Source organism: Ipomoea triloba, chromosome 5 (genome assembly GCF_003576645.1).
Source record: "Ipomoea triloba cultivar NCNSP0323 chromosome 5, ASM357664v1".
Classification (NCBI taxonomy): Eukaryota; Viridiplantae; Streptophyta; class Magnoliopsida; order Solanales; family Convolvulaceae; genus Ipomoea; species Ipomoea triloba.
In genome coordinates, this window is record NC_044920.1 from 13,397,912 (window position 1) to 13,406,766 (window position 8,855).

Genomic DNA, 8,855 nt, shown 5'->3' on the forward strand with positions numbered 1-8,855 from the left:
TCTATTCCGACAGAAGAACCAAGGATGGACAATGAAGAGACCACCAATTCAACGCAAGTCGAACGAGCACTTGAAGAAGAACTCAGAAAGGAAGAAATACAACCACAATCCTCTCGGAAAGGAAAAGAAATCATGCAAGAACCGCCACATGTGCCGAAAGCAAAACTTCCGTTCCCTCAGAGATTCCGCACTGATATTGACAATGCCAAGTACGATAAGTTCTTACAAATGCTACGCCAATTACACGTTGATATGCCATTCATTGATGCACTAGGAGAAATGCCGAGGTATGCCAAATTCCTTAAAGATCTTTTATCTAATAAAAAGAGATTGGCTGAAACTGCTACTTTTGTGCTAGGAGAAGAATGTTCTGCTATATTACATAAGAATGTGCCTAGAAAATTAAAAGATCCTGGAAGCTTTACTATACCTTGTAATATAGGAGGAACGACTTTTAATAGAGCCTTGGCAGACCTAGGTGCCAGCATTAATCTAATGCCTTTCGCATTATATCGAAAATTGAATTTAGGAACTCTTAACTCCACACGTATGTGCATTCAATTAGCTGACCGATCCACCAAGTACCCTAGGGGTATAGTGGAAGATGTCTTGGTCCGAGTCGATAAATTCATTTTTCCAGTGGACTTTGTGATTTTAGATATGGACCCAGATGTGGAGATTCCTCTCATCTTGGGCAGACCTTTTTGGTGACCGCTAGAGCTTTAATAGATGTGGGGAAAGACAAACTCGTTATCCGTGTAGGAGACGAGTCTGCCAGCTTCGACGTGACCAAAATTATGAAATACCCTCTAGATGGTGATGAATGCTTTTTCGTTGATTATGTGCATGATGAAATTGATTATCTATGTGAAGTGCCCAAAGCCAAGAGGCATGATTTTAATTGGGAATGTCCCATAGGTGCTAAGAATTGTAATGAAAATACTTTTGAGCATGAACTTAACTCTTTACATATTGCTTTACACCGAGAGGTGCACTACTACAGAAATCACATACAACGTCGGCTAATTATTTAGCCGACGTTATATGTTATTTAAATAATTAAAAATTAAAAAAAAACCCTTTAACGTCGGTTATATGGTAAGAACCGACGTTAAAGGTATGCGCTTAAAACTACTACGCGATACGACGTCGGCTAGGTGTTTAGCCGACGTCGTATCGCAAATGCACACCGTCGACCCTTGATACGACGTCGGCTATGCGACACCCCAACTTTTCACAAGCTGAGATAGCTAAAACTTTAACACAAAGCTGCCTATCTCAACTACCAACATAACATAGCAGAAGCGATTTATAACCTAAGGGGTATCATGCCACATCTAGGTAAGAAAACACGGCCTAGATGCACAGGCTAACCAAAAATCGAAACCAAATAGTATATAAATCCTTAAACATATCCAAAACATCCAAGATCTAAAACAAGAGTATATAGAATCTCATATTGGCGCACAGGCCCAAAACGTAAGTCTAAAAACATAACAAACTAGTCTAAGCCGACTCATACGGATATATCTCTATCGCGCTCACGCTTAGACTTATTGCATACCTGGAGAATATACAAGAAACCATTAGCAAAAGACTGCTAAGCAACCACCATTCACACCCGCAAGGAAGTATAGATATAGAGTAAGTTTGTAAATAGGTTTACGCACCCATATAGAATATACACACCAACGAACTGTTCACGTTTAAATCAGATACTCAACAACAACACGCTGAAGGAATGTATAAACCAAGACTTCTCATCAATACCAACGTCCAACCGAATCACAACTCACTCGAATACTCATAAGAAACAACCAAACGGCGATATATCAAAGAATAACCAATAATCAACAAGATACCATACAACTCAATAGTCAACAAAGAACCAAACAGACCTCAACCCAAGGATAAGCACCAAAACCTCAACTTCCAATCCAAGTACCAATTCTCCACACCAAACACCAAGCCCGAAAGTTAGAAGTTAGGTACACAGGGGTAAAAACCCAATCACAGGGACCGAAGTCCAATCACAGGGGCAAAAGCCCAATCACAGGGGTAAAACCCAATCACAGGGACCGAAGTCCAATCACAGGGACCGAAGTCCAATCACAGGGGTAAAAACCCAATCACAGGGACCGAAGTCCAATCACAGGGACTAAAGTCCAATCACAGGGGTAAAAACCCAATCACAGGGACCGAAGTCCAATCACAGGGACCGAAGTCCAATGTTAGTTCCACAGTTAGTTCATCCTCAACAGCCCAAGAGATACTCAAAGATACACCACTCCATATCCAACCCCAAACTCATCCCAAGAACAAAACACTCACAGTGTTCATCTCAGATTATGAACACAACAAACACTCAGGAAAAATAACCAAGGATTCAACCAACCAATGCATCAAGATAATGAATCAAGAGACATGAAAAAAATGCTCAAGAACCAAGGAAAAATACTCAGCATAATATCCCAACAAGTTCCAGAAACAAGGGTGGAACAACAAGGCAACAGAACAACAAAATAGCTACTGGAAACAGAAATCCAGAGGAACCAACGGAACACCCTGGCGGAACCACCTGCTCCGCCACACACCTCCGCCTCAACTGGCGGCACTCCCCGGCGGATCACCCTGGTCCGCCGCCCTCTTCCGCCAGAAGGGGCGGGGCTACCCAGCGGATCTCCATCCTCCGTCACTCCATTCTCCTATTGTTCTTGCGGACCACTTAGGCGGGACACATTATACCACCTTTGTTCTTGCGGACCACTTAGGCGGGACACATTATACCACCTAACCTCTTGCGGACCACTTAGGCGGGACACATTATACCACCTAACCTTACCGCAAGCACTTAGGCGGGACACATTATACCACCTAACCTTACCGCAAGAGCAACTCCAAGACACATTATACCACCTAACCTTACCGCAAGAGCAACTCCAAACCATTCCCAGACCAGAACAGACAGAATACGCAAAGTTCATTCCCAGAATACAAAGATAGGCTCAGATTACTCAGATTACAACTCCCAGAAGCCAAATAAACAAGGAATCCATACCAATAAACATCCATAAACATCTATATGCAAAGGATCAAGAACACAAGTTCATAATCCATCAAAATGACTTCACAGACAACAACAAATAGGCTAACAACAAGGAAATTATCAGGATTCCAATCACACCAAATAATATCATAGATTGAGAGTGTAAAATAGATTTTAGTGGACATGATGGTTACCTCTTTGGAGCACACTTCAACCAAGAACCCTCAAAACTCCGTACAAAGCTTCACCTCCACCTTGATCATCTTTTCCCAAAAGATCCCCAAAAGAACAACATAAGAACTTGTATAAAGATTATGAAAACAACATGATGCAAGGCATATTCCTAAAGATAAACACTTACCCAAGCCTTATTAATCCTAAAAGAGCAAACTTGATCTTGGATCTTGAAGAAGAAAGTGTAGGATTTACTTAGGGTTCTTTAGAAGTGGAAAGAATAGGATGAGATGTATTTGCAAGAGGATGAAAAGGGAAATAGGGTTGGAAGTACAAGGCTTTTATATTAGTAGGGAAAGATCATAACATATATTATGTATGTATCAACTAGGGTAAGACATGAAATAACATATATTATGTATGTATCAACTAGGGTAAGACATGAAATAATGGGCCCTTATAAAAAGAAATGTAGGGTAAGACATGAAATAATGGGCCCTTATAAAAAGAAATGGGTCTCACATTATGTAGTATTGGGCCCTTATAAAAAGAAATGGGTCTCACATTATGTAGTATACTACTAGTTGTAGGAAATTAATCATTCAAGAATTGAATATATATATATATATATATTGGGCCGTTATACACATATTCGTACTTATAAGAATTGTAAGGATCCAATTTAAATAAATCCCTTACAAGAATTAAATCAAGAATTGGGCCTTTTGAATAAAATAATTAATTCCGGGTTCAAGAATTATATATATATATCAATTGGAAAGACTAAGCCCAATTAAATCAAATAAATCACCCGGCGGAAATGATTACCGGTTTCAAGGTTTGAACGAATTTTACGGGGTGTTACACTCTACCCCCCTTAAAAGGAGCTTCGTCCCCGAAGCTCAAAGCTTGCGGAAACTTGGAACGGAACGGTTCATGGAAACAAGGAATCGATCGAAGGTTTAAAGAAAAGATTGCTCAACCAACTTATCCTTAAGAAAATACTATGTTTCTAACCCGTAAACTCTTAACTTCCCAACCCATGCACAACATGCAAGAAAAAAAAAAACTAACTACTTACCTGGGGCAAAAGGATTCCTAACAAAGACCTAACATACGCACGAAGGCTATCAACTAACCTGGGTGACCTCCCTGTGACGAACTGCCTGGTCCATGAGAAGGATAGGGGTGCAGATACTCCGGTGGAACCTCAACGCCTAGCTTGGCTTCGATGAAACTCAAACGCTGAAACCCGCGGTCCACTCTCAGGTCTAGTGACGTGAACCTAGCTTCCACCATCCGGTGCATCTCCTGCAGCTGTAGCAGAATGGGGTCAACTGGCGGTGCTAATGCCATAGGATCATGCTACTCCTTCCTTCGATGCTCCCGGTCAATCTCATCTTCCGACTCCTCATCCTCTTCAGACTCCTCCTCAGACTCATCGCCCTCTCCCTCATCACCTGCCTGCTCAGCCTGCTGCGGTGTGACCAACCCTCTCAACCTCTTGTGGGGAATGTGGAAACGCTCGATAAGCTCCCTGCTATCGTCTGCTGGCATCTTGCTTAACTCGTGAGCCGTGATGTACTCGTTCCTGTCCACCTGAAACAGCCCACAGTACTGTAGACTTGGCGCATTGAAAACACCATGAACCGGCTGTCTAGCTAGCTCCCCGGTCGTATTCACCCTCTTCTTCTGGAAAATCCAGCTCAGAATCATCCCATAGGGTCGGTTGCGGCGCTTGGCCGTCTTGCAAAACTCCATATGCGAAATCATCAAACTGGGTAGGTCGAACTTAACCCGATGCTTCAGAAAATACGCAAAAGTGCACTCCATCCCTGCTACCTCCTTACTGTTGTTCCTGTTTGGTAACAAGCTCTCTCCTATTAGCAAGGTCAAAATCCTTTGCGCGCCAGTCAGATCGTGCATAATAGGCCTGGCATCCAATGTGATGCCCTCATCTCGCCCCATCATATACCGCAAATAGTCTCGGAGACCCACCTCCTGCGTCTCAATCTAATAATGACGCTCATACTGACTCACACCTCCTAACGGCAAACTGAGTAGCCTAGCAAGCTTAGGAGGGTCGAAGGAAATCTTTACACCCTTCACTATCGAAGTGAGAACGGGCACTTGATTAACTTTCTTGACCTTCATATTCTCATAAAACTGGTGGACCAAGTTGGGATATACTACGTTCTCAATCCGTAGGAATTGTTCCAACAAGCCTTGAAAATTTAGCATGTTCACGAGTTCAGGTGAGAAATGTAGCAGGTCAAGAGCCTTACCGTTAATGATGGAGTATTGAACATTCCTCTGACTCCCACCTTCGCCAGTCTGATCCCTTCTTGGCATTGTTGAGGTTGTTATGCGCTGAACTGCTTGCCCCAGTGGAGAAGAACAAGAAGCAGAGAGATGTTGCACGGGTGTCTTCGGTTATGGAGGCTCCTAACTTGATTGCTTCGTTGACGGAGAGAACTCACGGAGAACACAGGGGCATCGTTTGCTGCTACGGGGAAAGAAGGCGGAACAAAGATAGCCGATGGTAGGGTTTTTAATCTGGGTGGGGAAGAAAATGACGCATGTACCCTTTTGATATTGCGGAACACCCCCACGGAAGTCCCTGCTCCGCTGGCTTGTCATTCTCGTTCGGGCGGAACCCCCTCGCGGAAGACCCCGATCCGTCACTCTTCTCCGCACGCACACCCGGAGCACACTCACGGAGTACTCCGCTCCGTCCCCTCTGTCCGCACGGCGTTGCTGTGCCCGAAGCAACAACAAAAACACGATCTTGCCACTTAGGACTAATGATCGGGCGTAGCCTGGTGGTCTGGTCTTTCCCTACCTGCGCCTAGGCGCGGGTTCGAGCCTGGGTGCGAACAGCCCTTGCCCTTGGCCTCTATTTCTCCCGGGTTGATGGTATAACCCGCGACCCTTTTTGGCTTAACCGCTACTGAAACTCCCCTAGCTAACGGAAGGTCACCTACTGGTCTAACTAGCTACATGCATCTTAGAGAAAAAGGTCCAAAAAGCGCCTATATGCCATGTAGAAGAGATTAAGCTCAAGGGTTACCTTCATTAAGCCCATTAGCCTCCGCGTGAGTGCGGCCCATCACGAAGAACTTCCTTTGCTGCGGCCCAGCCTACTGTCCTCGACCTCCACTCGGTTTGGTTCCTCCGCTGCCCTCGGCCTCCTTGAAAGATCGGGTCGCTGTCGGGGCTCCCTGAGTCGAGTTCGGTCTAGACTGAGACGATCCTCCCTTCCTTGCTGTGCACTCGTAAGCTCTATGTCCCCTCAACCCGCAACTGTAACACTCCACCAGCTGTCCCTCGCAGTCTCTCCCGGGATGGTCCCTTCCGCATCTCCTACAGTGGAAGTGTCGTTCTCGGACCCCATCACTCTTAGGTCCTTGCCCCGAGCCAGGGTGAGATGTCCCTCCACTGTTGGCACCACTCCTCTTGAAGCCCCCTCCCAGACCGGAGCCCCCAGGTCTATGTCTCTTGGAATCGGATGCACCACTCTCTCCCGGCCGCTTAGAACGATCCTGTGCTCCCCGCCGAATGGTCAACACGCGGTAGTGATCCGCTGCACTGCTGTAGGCCTCGCTCAAAGTCTGAAATTTGAACACGACTAGCGCCATACGAGTGTCCAAATTCAGTCCAGCTACAAATCTTTCGATCCTGCTTCCTTCAGTGGGGGCCAAAGTCGGGGCAAAGCGAGCTAACTCCAAAAAGCGCTTGTGGTACTCCTGCACGGTCCGCGATCCCTGCTTAAGGTGTAGAAACTCCTCTTGCATGGCAGCCTTCACATGTGCCATGTAGAAACGAGCGCGCAACTTGTCCTTGAAGGACTCCCATCCAAAGCCCGGCTCCTGTCTCATTGTCGGCCCTTCATGGACCCACCAGAGGTCAGCCTCCTCCTGCAGGTAAAGATCCAATTTAAATAGATCCCTTACAAGAATTAAATCAAGAATTGGGCCTTTTGAATAAAATAATTAATTCCGGGTTCAAGAATTATATATATATATCAATTGGAAAGACTAAGCCCAATTAAATCAAATAAATCACCCGGCGGAAACGATTACCGGTCTCAAGGTTTGAACGAATTTTATGGGGTGTTACAGGCTAGGACATTAGCCGACGTCGTATCACCAAATTCACTTAGCCCCCGCGCAATACGACGTCGGCTAGGATTTTAGCCGACGTCGTATTGCACCGTATTATCTATACTGGACCTACAACGTTGGTTATTAGTAATAACCGACGTTGTAGTGTTTGTAAATAATGCCGTTATCACCACATTTAATTTCAGACCAATTCAACAACCTAATTTCTTCTGCAGTGGGTGGTGGTTCCAACGACGAGCGACCTTCGCCATCCTCCTCATTCCCGGCGAACAGCACAACGGTGGAAGCAACGGTCGACGTCCTCCCCCCTCTTGCTTCGACGGCAGCTATGGCGTGCGTAGATTGGCAGCAGCGGTCGATGTCCTCTTCCGGCGGTGGGAACATCAGATCTACGAGCAGCAAAGACCTCTCCGGCGGTGGTTGTTGGTGGTTCGTCAAGAGGGTGAGTCTTCTCCGCGTTCTCTCTCACCAAAATCTACAATACTCGAGTTTGAGATTTATATTAGCAGGATTTAACCATTTTGAGTTTTTGATTGATCTGTGATTCAGGTTGTTCTAGTAGCTTCCGTTGTAACCAAATCTGGGAAAGGTAATTTATTTCCTTCCTTGATTTCTCATTTCTCAGAGATGATACGTTGTGAATACGGAACTTTTAGTTATTTTTGGCATTGAGTTTACAGGATTGCTTGTTGTGGCTACTTCTAGAACAACGATAGTGCTAATTATATGTTTGTGAATGTTATAAGCAGTTTTATATTATTTGTTCTAAATTCTATTCAATTAATTATGCTGCATTCTGTTATCCACAAATAATAAAATGGTAATCTCCCTTTATTTTGTTTCATGTTCTCTACAACTTGTGATATTTTTACACTGAAAATTCTAAAGGTTGGCAACCTGGCATCCAAGAAGGAGCAGCAGATTGGGATGAGGATTGGGATAAGTATGAAGATGAAGGTATTTACTGGAAAAGTCACTTTTAATTTTAAGGGCATTTAATCCTTTCTAATGTGCTAACTTACCTTCCTTTTTTGTCATTCTTTTTTCTTGTTGCTGGTTCTTTCTGATTGTGCTCTTGAATTTTATGCCCGGCAGGATTCACATTGCTAAAAGAGCTCACCCTCGATGTAGCTAATGTCATAGCTCCTCCTAAACAGAAGTCTTCCTTGATTCGGGATAAAGTATCTTTGGATGACAGTGAGACTGGAAAATCACACTCTGAAGCTGGTGCAAGAACAGAGAAGTTATCAACAGTGGAGGATGAGGCTTCTGTTCTTACTGGTGAACAAAGAGCTGAAAGTCCACCTGAAAGTCCATCAAAGACTAAACATGTTGAGAGCCCCTCAAAAGAATACCATGAATCTCAAACTAGAAAGGAAGTCAGCTTTGACGGTTCACCTCATGCTCCACACAGGTAATACTGCTGTTTTTTCCTCTTTTTCTTCTAATGTATCTCTTGTTTCTCTTTCATCAACCAAAAAAGATGAACAGACTTTTATTTGCATTACTTA

At 44.4% G+C, this 8,855-nt stretch overlaps 1 long non-coding RNA gene across 1 annotated transcript; it reads left to right on the forward strand.

Annotated features, from left to right (window-relative positions):
• The first annotated feature begins 8,231 nt into the window (after positions 1-8,231).
• Positions 8,232-8,550, forward strand: LOC116018807. The gene is made up of 2 exons (XR_004098606.1): positions 8,232-8,301; positions 8,440-8,550. It is a non-coding gene; the product is annotated as an uncharacterized LOC116018807 (long non-coding RNA).
• The last annotated feature ends 305 nt before the right edge of the window (positions 8,551-8,855 follow it).